This window comes from Plectropomus leopardus, chromosome 17, assembly GCF_008729295.1.
Source record: "Plectropomus leopardus isolate mb chromosome 17, YSFRI_Pleo_2.0, whole genome shotgun sequence".
Taxonomy (NCBI): domain Eukaryota; kingdom Metazoa; phylum Chordata; class Actinopteri; order Perciformes; family Serranidae; genus Plectropomus; species Plectropomus leopardus.
In genome coordinates this window covers 19,501,335-19,514,514 of record NC_056479.1, presented here as the reverse complement: position 1 = coordinate 19,514,514, position 13,180 = coordinate 19,501,335, and the positions used below count along the sequence as shown (strand labels likewise).

At 40.3% G+C, this 13,180-nt stretch overlaps 1 protein-coding gene across 4 annotated transcripts in view; it reads right to left on the bottom strand.

Annotated features, from left to right (window-relative positions):
- The window catches only part of LOC121956512 (testis-expressed protein 2-like), a 42,162-nt gene that overhangs the window by 26,330 nt on the left and 2,652 nt on the right, over positions 1 to 13,180 (bottom strand). The gene's annotated exons all lie outside the window — the stretch shown is intronic.

The following is a 13,180-nucleotide window of genomic DNA, read 5'->3' as shown; positions in this document are numbered from 1 at the left end:
GTTAAGCTAACATGCCAAGTTTCCACAGGAGGAAGATCAACATGAAAAGTAAAATGGGGAAATAGAATTGAAGCAGATGAGCGTGTGGAAAATGGGGCCGGGAGAAAATGGAGAGCAAGTCGAGTAAGAAGCAAGTTGGCGAGGCATTAAAAAGGGGAGGGTGACAGCGGGAAGATAGATCGGGTGAGACAGAGAGAGAGAGAGGCTGACGGAGCAGTCGATTGTCACTAACTGCCCAGACACACATGCACAGATCAGATGCTTGAGTTTCCTTAATAACAAGCACACACGCAGAAATGAGCTCCTTGGTCACATGATGTCTGCAGTTGCCTGGATGTGTTTGGATGCAAATAAAAGTGACGCAAAGGGAGGGTGGACTGAGCGAGTCAGGTAACGAGCAGAGAGCACCTGAAGAAGGCAGAGAGAATAGAAAAAGACACACAGGCTGAGGATGGTCTTTTGTCCTCCAGCAGTTTTCCATGACTTCTCAAGGACCCAATTTTTTTCTTGCCCCACATGCTGGGGCATTTTAGATTATAACTTTATTCAAATATAATTTCAGCATCCCACCTGATTTACTCAAGGACTGCCAGAAATGTGAAAATCCAACATTAATTTCTTTTTATGTCTGGTATAAATGGTATCATTTTAAAGAAAACATGCCTTTTGAAAATTAAGAAAAATATAAAAATCGTTTTCTATAATCGTTTTCTATAAAAGTCACCAATTTAAAAAAAGAAAGAAAAAATAGCCAAAAAGCTTTCAAAGAAAACATGCCTTCCAAACAAAAAAAATCTCCCAAATTCTTTACAGTTTTATATAAAAATTGCAAAAAAAAATTGAAAAGTTTTGTTTTAAAATTGGCAGTAAAATAAATTTAAAATACAGCCATTTTATTTTGCATGCCCCTCCCTTATAGCCAAAAGTACTTATTATTCGACATGCCTAGTGGGCATATATGAAGGAAGAGACGGAACGCAGGGAGAAAATAGAGAAACTTTTGTGATAAGCAAATAAACAAAAACACAATATAACCAAAAAATTATCACACGTCGATGCAGATTAGAGCTACGTTACGTTGTCAGCTGCGAGAAGTAAATTCACTTTTATATTGCATTAATATAATTAAATGTATTACACACAGCACATGTCATAAATGTGATTATGAAATTCCATGACTTTCCAGGTTTTCCATGATCACGGGAACTCTGACAGTCCCATAACAGCAGAGAGCAGTTTACCACGAGCCTTTTTTTCATGCTCCACTGCTCTCCGTGGGGAACACTGATACCTGTCATCACTGGTTACACCTCATACATATGCAGTACTGTATACATACTGTATGTAGATGTACTGTGCACTTATATGAAAAGGTATGCAGTGAGGGATAAGAGGACTGAATGTAAATAAGGGGAGAAATGACAAGAGTTTTACTGGTTCTTTTCATTGTTTCTTCTAAAAAAAACGAAGAAAGACGGGGAAAGAGACGAATGGCAATTGAGAAAGAAAAGCTGAATATGGATGAAGAGACGCCAGTTTAATCGTCACATTTTATCAAGTCGAACTTCAACAGTCCCGCAACGAGGTCTGTGTAAAACGTTAAGCTGGAAAGATGTGATGATTTGATTATTATGTTAGAGACCACAATGTGGGAAGTTTAAAAAGTATCTGTTTGCAGTTAGCAGCTAACTCAAAGAAGAAGAACAGCGGCAGTAAATGTCCACAAATTGAGCAGACAAAGAGGTCCAGGGCCTCCTTACCCTCCAAGCAGAGGCAGAGATCAGCCGCCATGTAACAGAGAAGGTATTGATTGTTATTGTTATAAAGCGTTGCCAACGCATATGTTATATGTCACACTAGAGGCCGACGTTTTTGAGTTACATGTCACACCGGTCACGCCTCGTTTGATCGCCTGATGCCATAATGCAGCGTATAACCTCACACTGGAGCGGGATGGTGTCGCTGTTGTTTGGTTCTTTGTAAAAATGCAAAGGAGGCATAAAGAAGGGACTTCGTTACGACCCTTATAGCACAATCTTTGTGCAAAAAGCCCTTTTGACTTACCATGGAAGTCAATGAAACTCTGACCTGACTGACTGCGAGGATGTGAACACAAACTGCAGTTCTTAAAATAGCTCAAGGGGGCTGTGGAGGTGTTAGTCCCAAAGCACCTGGCCGGCCACTTAAAGCTCTCGCTGAAGGACAGAAAGATGGAGGAATAAAGGGAAGGTGCATGAATAAAAAAGAAAAGCGAAGGGAAGGACAGTACCTCAAGGGAGATGACTGACCTTTCACTAAAAGATGAAAAAGTGACGACAGCACAAAGTTTTAAGTATGGCTGCCCTCTCACCGGGGGTGTCTGCCACTGAAAGTTTGACCAAAACTGTAGAGCACCGCGGAGGTCTGCGCACTGTAGGCTCTGAATAAATTGTTTAATTCTCTTTTTGAAGAAGTATTTCACTGCTGGAAAGATGGTCTTTCCTTAAAACTGGGCTCTCGTGACTAGATAAAAAGGGCTGTGACTTTTGCTTTGCTAGAGAGGTAGAAAACCGACAACTACCAGAATGCACTTCACCGCACCACACCATTAAAGGCTCCGGCGGTGGATGCATGCTTGTCTGTTTTTCAACAAGAAAAAATATGGTGAAAATCTCAAATTACAGTCAAAAAGGACATTAAAATATGTCCCCACTTCCTGTTTACAAATTCTTGAATTACAGCCAAACAGTGCACTAAATAATGTTTCTGGAGACATTTTAGGCAAGAAATAGCAGTTAACAGAATCTCGGTTCATATTTGATCAGCACTGTGTAGTTTTAATGTTTGATCTGAGTTTTTCTTGATCTGCTTCTATACTTTTTGTGTCCGTGGTTCACACAATAATGATGAAGTACAATCTGTAGTGTGAGCAACAGCCCTAGAGCCAGCAAAAATGCTGTCTGAGAGGAGATGGAGGGAAGTTTACAGCAGTTTGTCGACACCCACACTGTTATGATACAAAGCTGGTTGAAATCGTCAAATTATTCCTTAACAGCAACGTTTCGATCCAAAAGAAGAAACATTGCTTCAAAATGAGAAGCAGTTTGTTTGGAGCCTACAGTGTGCAGACCTCCTTCGTGCCCTGCAGTATTTTTTTAGTCTTGCATCCGGGTATTTTCGCCTGGATGTGCACACACTCACCGAAACTGTAACAACATTTTTTAGAACTCAATATTAGGGGTTGCAACTGGTGATTATTTCCATTATTTATTTGTTTTTCCATTAATCAATGAATTAATTACTGTACAGCCTGCCAGAATAGTGAAAAAAAAACATAGTTCCTTTTTTTCAGACATTTTATTTTATCTGACCAACTGTCAAAAAAACTAAACATAATTATTTTACTTACACAGAAGACTGAGAAAATATTTAAATATTTACATTTGAGAAACTGGAAACAGTGAATTTTCACTGTTAAAAAAAGTCTGAAAAAGTTTATCAATTATGAATTAAATTGTTGCTATTTAAACTTCTTAAGATTAGAATTTGTTTTCTATTTTAAAAACTGTTAAGTCTTTGTTCATTGGCGTAACAATTTGGATACAAAATACATACAATAGAAAAGACAGTAATTACAGAGCAAGAGAGAGGCTGATCTGAATCTGAGAGGATTATATAGAGGCCTACTACTCTGAAGCAAGAGTAGGGGATTCGATTTTCTTTAACCATTCACTAGAGATCGATGTAACCGCCCCAATATGATGTCATTTTAAGTCCGCGCTGATGCATAGCCGTGCCAACATACTGGTTTTTCCAAGATGTTAAGAGTGGTGCAAAGTAAAACAATCTACTTTTTTCTGTGATATTGAGAAGACGTGGATTTAGAACAACCTAGATAGCACCGTCTATCTTGTCCATATCACTCACGATGCCAGACGAATCAGTCAATTCAAATTTGATGGATTGGTCTGGACCCAGGCATAAATAAAAAGAACTATATTCACAAAACATAAGCAAACACAAACGGTAGTAAGAAAAAATAGAGAGAGAGAAAGAAAGATAAACAATAGCTGCCAATTAATTTTCTGCTGAGTTAAGCTGACTTATAGTATCAGCTTTATCCAATACCATTTAATATTATTATAAAATTGTAATGTTTTCTTCAGAGTTTGTAAGAATTCCTGTGAAACAGTGTGTATGACATATGACTTAAAAAACACTTCGTAATGTATTAATTGGATAGCACTCTCTAATATTGAGTACACTTGGCCTCTGATTAAAGATGATTAATATAAAATCCAATAAAACATTCAAATAGAAAAATAACAAATGAAAGAAAACATGATTTCACAGCAGGCTTTAGAGACTGCTTTGATAGAGCTGTTCCAGCACAGGACCGCCATCATATTGACATTAAACAACACTGACACCGTTAATGTGTGATGTGTCAATATTCCTGTTAGACCAATACATTTGCATAACAGCAACAGACATGCACTCAAAACCTCCAAACGTGCACACGAACATACACACACTGTGCACGGGAGTGCTGCTCCGGGGTCTGAGTGCATCGACTGGCAGCACTGTGAGCTCCCGCAGCGTGAGAGGACACACTGAGCAGAGGTTTGATGGTGAGCACCGCTGCTCTGAATCTCTTTAACGAAAAGCAGAAGAGAATAAAACAACAATAAAACAAGAGCCGGGGAGATAAAGAGCACTCACACAGCTGCGCTGGATCAAACCGGTTTTCTTCACCTCTCTCTTTCTCTCTAACCCAGAATCCACCGTCAAACACGTCAAACATCAAACCTTGCCATGCAGATCATCTGGTGGTTGCCATGCCAACAGTGAAGCTTTCATCTTGCTCCACACTTATTCTCACATCCTTTTGTTTGGCAGGGCAGCTCCTCCTCACTGTATATAACCCTGGTCTCCTCGGAGTGTGTGGAGTGTTTGTTAACATCTTCAGTGAAGGGCTCTCAGTGTGTGTGCGTGTGTGTGTGTGTGTGTGTGTGTGTGTGTGTGTGTGTGTGTGTGGGATGCGTAGGCGCAAAACCAAAGCACCAAGAAGGATGGAAAAAGCTCAGATCTACCTCTATGAGACGGGTGAAAGAGTGTGTTTGTACATCGTTTAGCTGAGCACCCTCTAAAAAACAAAAAAGCGCCTCATCAATTAATAACCTCTAATAATGGTTGTCAACATCAATCCACTTTCTCCCGTCAACTTCAGCTTTTGATTCTGATCCTCTCTGCCAGCGTCGAGACATAGATGTGCAAACTTTCATCATTACAAGCTGCTGATTTGCTAAAGCCTCACTTCGATAAACAACAGATTTGCATCGGATATCAATGTCTGGAGCCGCCTAACCCGATTTGACAGTTAAGAGATCAAAAGGTGGATCAACGCACAGTCCTGACTGAACACACACAAACACACAGGCAACCAAATATATTAAGCAATTTATAATCTGCGCAAAAGCTGCTTGACAGCCCGCAAACAGCCGGAGGGTTTGGTATTAGTCATAATCCACCCAATTACAGAATGAATGGAGTGATGGAGGGAGGGAGACATGGGGGGGGGGGGGGGGGCATCAGCTGCGAGTGTATTCACAGACAAAGATTAACATTAGAAATTATGTTATGCTTTTATCCTGTATGACCAAAAGAAATAAGTGGGCCATGTTGCTTACAGTGGTGCTGATCTGTGAGATTGCAGTGAAAACAGTCTGATTAGTAATCGAAAGCCATAAAAGAAAGACTGTGAAAATGAGGACGGAGAGATAATAGCCTGTGGCTAATAAGAGAAGGAGACGCATCTTAAATATAATATTTGAAATTAGTATTCATGGCTCATTGTGTGAAGTTGTTGCAAGCTCTCACGGCGCTGACAAAAAGAAACTCTTATGTTTATACACTGTATTTATGTATTTAGCTGCTGCTAAACTTCAAGAAGCGACATCCAGACCGACATCATTAGAAGATTCTAGGCCACTCAAAGAAGCTCAAAATATCTAATCCATTTATTTTTTCATATATTTGACAGTGACGTGCCACACAATGGAGGCATCAGCACAGACACTTAGCAGAATTAGCGTATAAGTTACATGGAATAACAAAGGGTGGATTTCTAACAGTGGCGCAGCATGTAGAAACCTGTAATCTTTGCTGTATCAGAAAATCTTTGTCTGTGATATCACAAAGTCGGCAGCACTTTTGGTAAATGAGAGACGTTTGCTCTATTTCTTTATCTCAAAGGAGTTTTTTGAAGTGGGGTTGTATCAGGTACTTATCTACAGACAGTATACTTCTATATTTCAAACATGCCGTCGTCTCAAACTGCTGCCAAAGGACGCCTCCGTGCATCAGCGTTTGACGCCGAGGGCCACTGACGCTGAGGGCCAAGCATCGATATATAGAGCAGTGAAGTATTGAGTCCTAAAATGCGGAAGTCCATTAGCCTTTTAGCACTTGCGGTTCCCTCGTCTTAAAGTCTATGGGTTTTTTTTATGGATTTTCGGGTAAAATGTGAAGGTCTGTGGTTTACATGGGCTTGAGATATTTAGACATTTTTTTCTGCAAAATAAAATACGTCCATACAAACAAACTTTTAAGTTTTTTTTTAGGCGGTTGCTAAATCGGACTACAGTGTTTTTTCAGGGACATTAGACGTCATCACAGCAGACACATAAACTCATTAGCCACCTTTACAGCTTTACAGCAACAGTCACGCTCCAGCTTGTGGATTTATCTGTTTATAATATTTTTCTATTGTGTTTTAACGTGTTTTTATTTAGGGTGGTGACATTTATGTCATGTGACCTGGATGTAGTTTGTTTATAGCCTAACAACAGCTTTTTACTTCTGGTGATTTCATTTATGCTTCAAAACACACAAAAATGGTGTTTATCTGTGTACGTCACAGAGCTTATTTTTGGCGATAATCCAAAAATCCCATCCAAAAATCCCATAAGGTTTTTTTGACGAGGGAACCAGTGCGACGCTTACTTTCTGGTTGGCCTACAAAAATACGTCATCCCTTCATCGCTCTATTTATCTAAATATTATCTGATTTCCTGTCTGTCACTCTGCAGACACATTGGTTCCTACTGAGGTTTAAATCTTTAAAACAAATACCTAGGTTGTTTTTTTAAACACTAAATAATCTCTTAAAACAGGGGGCACTATAGTTTTCAGCATGTGTTACACAAACAGGAAATAATAGTGCATTTATTGAAGACTATATTCAACCGTGGATTAATACACATTTGGCGCTCTAGTGATTATTTACAGCAGCAGGATGTGTGTTATCGAATCAAAAATAAACTACAGTGCTCTTGTTCATTTTTATTAAGGAAGCTGTCGTCCCTGTGCAACAGTGTGGCTCTCTCATTTGTTTTTAACTGTAACTGAACAACAGTGGAGCGTCACGGCACAGAGGAATAAAATCTGGCTAAAGAGGCAATGCTTGTTTGTAGAATTGACTGTTTTGTGTGAGGACGAACTGCAGCTCATACATACAGTATAACTGGCTTGCATGCTGAGCACAGCGTGTGCAAACCAAGTGTGCATTCAGTGTGTGCTAGGTCAAATCTCTGTGTGTGATCTCGTCAACAGAGACTTCCTCCTTTCTCTCCAACGTTAACTTCCTGTTTGGCAAGATAGCCGCAATGAGAGGAAAGCACCACCCATTACTCTCTCCTTAGTGAAAGCACAAACAGATGTATGTCCTGCAGAATGAGTCAAGTATGTATGTGCTTTGTCAGTGTGCTTTTATTAAATGCATATCCTGGTCAATAGCTGGTCAGTGAAGTGTGCACACACACACACACACACACACACACGCACATGCATGCACGCCTACACACACGCCTGCACACACAGCCATGGCAGCGTCAGAAGCCATTAGCTGTGACACTTGCTGCTGCTCTTCACAGTAACAGGCGCCAATGGCTGCTCCACTGGCTTTTTCATTTAAACAGAGAGTGTGTGGATAAGGTGCTTGTGTGGAACATGTGTGAATGAATTTGTGCATGTGCATATGTGCGTGTGCGTGCGTGCTTTCACGTTGAAATGGTGCTGCGTGTCAGTTATCTTGCAAACCAATCCATCAGCAAAGTCACGCTTTCTGCATCTTTACCACATCCATCTTCAGTGTGACTATTTTCAGATCAGATTTGCATTTTTTGTCCTCAGCAGAACTCCCACCACAGGTACACAACATGGCCAAAAGTATGTGGACACCCCTTAAAGATGGTAGAACATGTCATTCCAAATATATGGGAATTAATCTGATGCTCTAACAGCTTCCAATCGTATGGGAAAGCTTTTTGAAACCTGGCTGCAGAAACTTTTAATTCAATATCAGTTCAGTTTATTTATAAAGCCCAATATCACAAATCACAATTTGCCTCAGAGGGCTTCACAGCATACATCATTCCTCTGTCCTTGAACCCACGTAACAAATAAGGAAAAACCTTCAAAAAACCTTTTAAAAGGTAGAAACATCAAGAATTTGTTCCCACTTGCAAGAACATCAGTGAAGCTGTGCTATCATGCTGGGTGACATGGCCGAGCTTGCAGGTGGTCCAACTCAACCAAAGGTGTTGGGTTGGTAGACGCCAGAGCTCTCTGTGCAGGTGAGTCAAGTTTTTCCAAACAAAATCACAATGTCTTAATGAATCTTGCAGTATGCATGCACTGACATGTTAAAAGAGGAAATAGCCTTTCCAAAACTTTTCTACACCGGTTGTATTAAAATGTCCTATAAAATTAAATGTGGCATGACTCAAAATATCACTATATATTGTCCCATTAACATTTCCTTTAATTGGAACTGAGACGTCAAAACCATAAAAAAAGAACCACAAGTAGGGTCTGTTTTAGGTATATAAAATGATCTACATACTTTTGGCCGTAGTGTACCTCCAGGCCTGTCAAAGCAGTTAAAAGACAACAACCCACTGCCTGTAGTCTGCTACTTCTCTTAACAACTCTGGGAGGCAGGCGCTATTGTGTAAAGATCTGCTGAACATCGGAACAAAGGAAACACTTGATTCACTTGCACCTTCGAGGACAAAACAAAATAAGAAACTGAAAGCACTGTAAGGCAAAGGATGACAGCATTTGCAGATTCATTTTGATATTTCAAAGAGGCTGAAATCTAACAAGAATAAGCTGGAACAAGATGCACAAAATTCTCTCAACTTTAGTTCTCAAAGCGCCCGTATCTCCTACTGTCAGCCCCGTCACCTAGGATTTATATTGTATGTCTGCACAACCCATTTCAAACAACAAGTACATTTTTGAGGGTAAACGTAATACTGATCGAATAAATGTAGAAATACTAATAATAATCAATTAATTTTTCCCCCTTTTTTTTTAAAGTAAAAAAATCAACAATTTTTCCCTCAATATTACTAACGTGCCTTGGTTGCCTAAACATAAGGCAGGAGTCTGGACGCAAACCCGAGGTTCTGGAGTCACAGTCTTGCACAATATTTCTAAAAGAAATGTTGTCTCTGAATATAATCCACACAGCAAATATGTTGTCACCACAATTATAATATAAAAACATATCTGGGAGACAGCATTGTCTATTCTCTAATTCATCTACGTTTCTATCCTCCAGGGCTCTTCTCGGAGTTCACACATAAACTGTTTTATCTGGCTCAGTTCTGTATCGGTTGACATCCTACCTGAGTAGGAGGAATACCCTGGTGATTACACTTATAGCAATCTAATATATAGTGAGCTGCAGGGGCTGCCTCTAGCACCTGCCTCCTGTACATATTACAACAAACACTGGATGTGTCACCAGTTTCCCTGATTTTCCTTTCTCCCTCTCATAGGGCCACTTCAATCGTGGCTTGATTATCTGGCTCTAACTACACTTTTGTCCTTTATTTCAGAAAACAATTAAAGGGACACTTCATTTCCGAATGTAAAAAATAAGTATTTTTCCTCTTACCTGTAGTGCTATTTATCAGTCTAGGTTATTCTGGTGCGTGTCACCGAGTATTGAAGATATCGGCCATTGAGAAGTCTGCCCTCTTGCACGTAATCTAACTAGACAGCACTCGACTTGTGGTGCTAAAACCGCCACAAAAATATTCTTTAAAAACTCACCAGTATTGTCTCTTTCCAGAAATCATGACTATGTAACTCAAGATATTCCACAGACCTTGTTGTGAGCAGTTTCATGTAGGAACTACTTTCTTTCTACCAAACAAGACCAGTCAACCAAGGAAGCGTGCGTCCACTGCTGGCTCACCTAGCATCACTGAGCTGGACTTTGTTACAGCTCAGCCGCAGAGGACGCCATTAATGTTTACATCTCGCACTGTCATGAGTACGAGCCTTCTGTCCATGGGTATCGACGCCTCCTTCTGCGCAGTGATACAGTTGGTTGGTGCACTTTGGTGGAAAGAAAATAGTTCCTACACGAAACTGCTCACAACAAGGTCTATGGATTATTTTGAATAACCAGGTCATAATTTCTAGAAAGAGACATTGCTGCTGAGTTTAAAAGTATTTTTTGGCGCTTTGAGGACCACAAGCAGAATGCCATTTAGTTTCATTATATTGGAGAAAAGGCAGATATCTCTACAGGCAATAACTCAGCAATTCACACCAAAACAATCTAGACTGATAAATAGCACTACAGGTAAGAGGGAAAGTGCGTAAAAGTTTTAAAGCTTTAAAACTGGTTCCTACATTAAATGAGTACAACAACACACATACAAACATTTACACGGCCCTGACCTCGACCAGCATGGCAGGAATCCATGTGGGCTCAAGTTATCCAAGCCACTGACACAGCGGTTCAAACCACAAAGTGGGAACATTTATGTCGGCCGCTGACTCCAAGTTGGCTCACAAAAAGCCCCCCGGCTAAATTATTTTAATTTTGCTCAAAATGTGAACTGCCATTCAACTCGAAAGTTCACAGCCTGCAGCACATGCAGCCATAAACACAGAAGCATCCAAACACATCCACTTCTTCAGCTTTGCACTTAGACACACATCCATGTTTTCTTTGTTCATATTATATTTTGGCTTTTCTGTGAAATCTCATGTGTTTCAGATTACTGAAGGCCTTGTGACAGAGTGTGCCATCAAGCCCCCTTTCATCCACAAACAATGGCTTATTCAGATGGTTCAGCTGCCACTGTTTGCTTTTACCCTCACAGCAATTTGTCTAATTAAGCTTAAAAAAAAAAAGAGTATTCTCTCTGGACAATCTCGCTTTATATGCAAATATACCTCAGTGTGAGACACAGAGGTTGGCATAAAAAACAAAATGCGTAAAAAATGCAGCATGTGAAAATGTATACCAACATACACATTTGCATTAAGACAGTGACATACATGTAAAGATGTAAAGGGTGTAGGTTTTGTTTGAATGAAACTGGGGGTTTGGGGAATTTCTAGCATCAAACACTCATACACATCATACCCCTTTTCCACCCAAATTAGCAAATGTAAATGTTTTTATTACACACGGGAAGCCCGCTAAAATAGGTGATAGACTCCTTTCTCATTGCCAGTAGACCAGAGCTGTGTACACGGCTGTGCAAATGCCTTTCTGCTGGTGTGCCACATTTGTTGTCATGGACAGGCCGGAAAACATACAGTCATGGAAAAAATTATTAGACCACCCTTGTTTTCTTCAATTTCTTGTTAATTTTAATGCCTGGCTCAACTAAAGGTGCATTTGTTTGGACAATTATAATGATAACAACAAAACTAGCTCATGAGAGTTTAATTTAAGAACTAAGAACTATTCATTTTCCATGGTTTTCTTGATAATAACCAAAATTACTTAAATTCTTACATCAATAGCTATGGCATTGCACCGCCAAAAACACTACTTTCAAGCATTCCATGTTTTCTTTTCTGTTTGCTTTAAACACATGATACACACAAGAGTTAATACTTGATTGCATAACCATTGTTTTTGATGACTGCAGACATGCGTCTTGGCATGCTCTCCACCAGCTTCTGACATTGTTCTGCTGTCACAGCAGCCCATTCCTGTTGGACAAATTCAAACAAATTTTCTTTGTTTTTGGGCTTGTGGTTCTCCATTTTGAGTTTGATGATTTTCCACAGGTTTTCAATTGGATTAAGATCTGGTGATTGAGCAGGCCAAGGCATGGTGCGAATGTTGTGGTTCTCCATCCAGGCTTTAACTGACCTTGCCGTGTGGCAAGGGGCATTGTCTTGTTGGAAAATCCAGTCATTCGAGGCAGGAAAGAGTTTTCCAGCTGATGGAAGAAGACTGTTTTCAAGGGTAGTCCTGTACATGACCTGGTTCATTCGGCCTTCACACAATTGCATTTGCCCTGTTCCACTCAGACTGAAACAACCCCAGATCATGACTGATCCACCCCCATGTTTTACTGTAGGGGCAAGACAGTCTGGGTTGTAAGCTTCTCCAGGCTTCCTCCTAACCAGTAAGTTGGCTGGAGTGGGCAATCAATTCAAAATTGGATTCATCACTGAAGAGAACCTTAGCCCAATCATCAACAGTCCAATCCTTGTGGTCTCGAGCAAAGAGTAACCGGGCCTTCCTCTGCCTTTCATTGATGAAGGGCTTCTTGCGTGCTCTGTGTGACTTCAAACCAGCTTCAACAAGTCGGTTTCGAACTGTCCTTGCGGAACAAGTCACATTTCTCGACAGTGCCCACTCATTTTTAAGGTCCCTGGAGGTCTGACGACGATTCCTGACACAGGAACGGATGAGTGCACGGTCATCTCGTGGGGTAGAAAGACGTTTCCTGCCACGGCCAGGTAGCAATTTGGTAGTGCCATGTTCAGCTTGTTTTTTTTTGTTGTAATGAACGGCTGTCTTGGAGATCTTCAGTTTTTTCGCTACCTGTCTCTCCAATTTGCCAATTTCCAGCAGTGCCAAGATGGCTGCCTTTGTGGCTTCACATAATTCTTTTGTTTTAGGCATTATGTGAGAGCTGACAACTTCTGAGTTGTGCTACGGCTTGAATGTAAGCAGGAAACCACTCTAGGCCTTTGCATGTGCAGTGCTGCTTGTGACATGAAATGGCCTCTTATATACCCTGGGAATCAATTAAGCTTAAGAATGTCAAATAGGACATAAAGTATTATGTGACCAGCTGCATTTTTTGTTGTGTTCATTGTATTATACGTTTAGTGGTACCAGATATTAGAATGAACAAGAAATTGA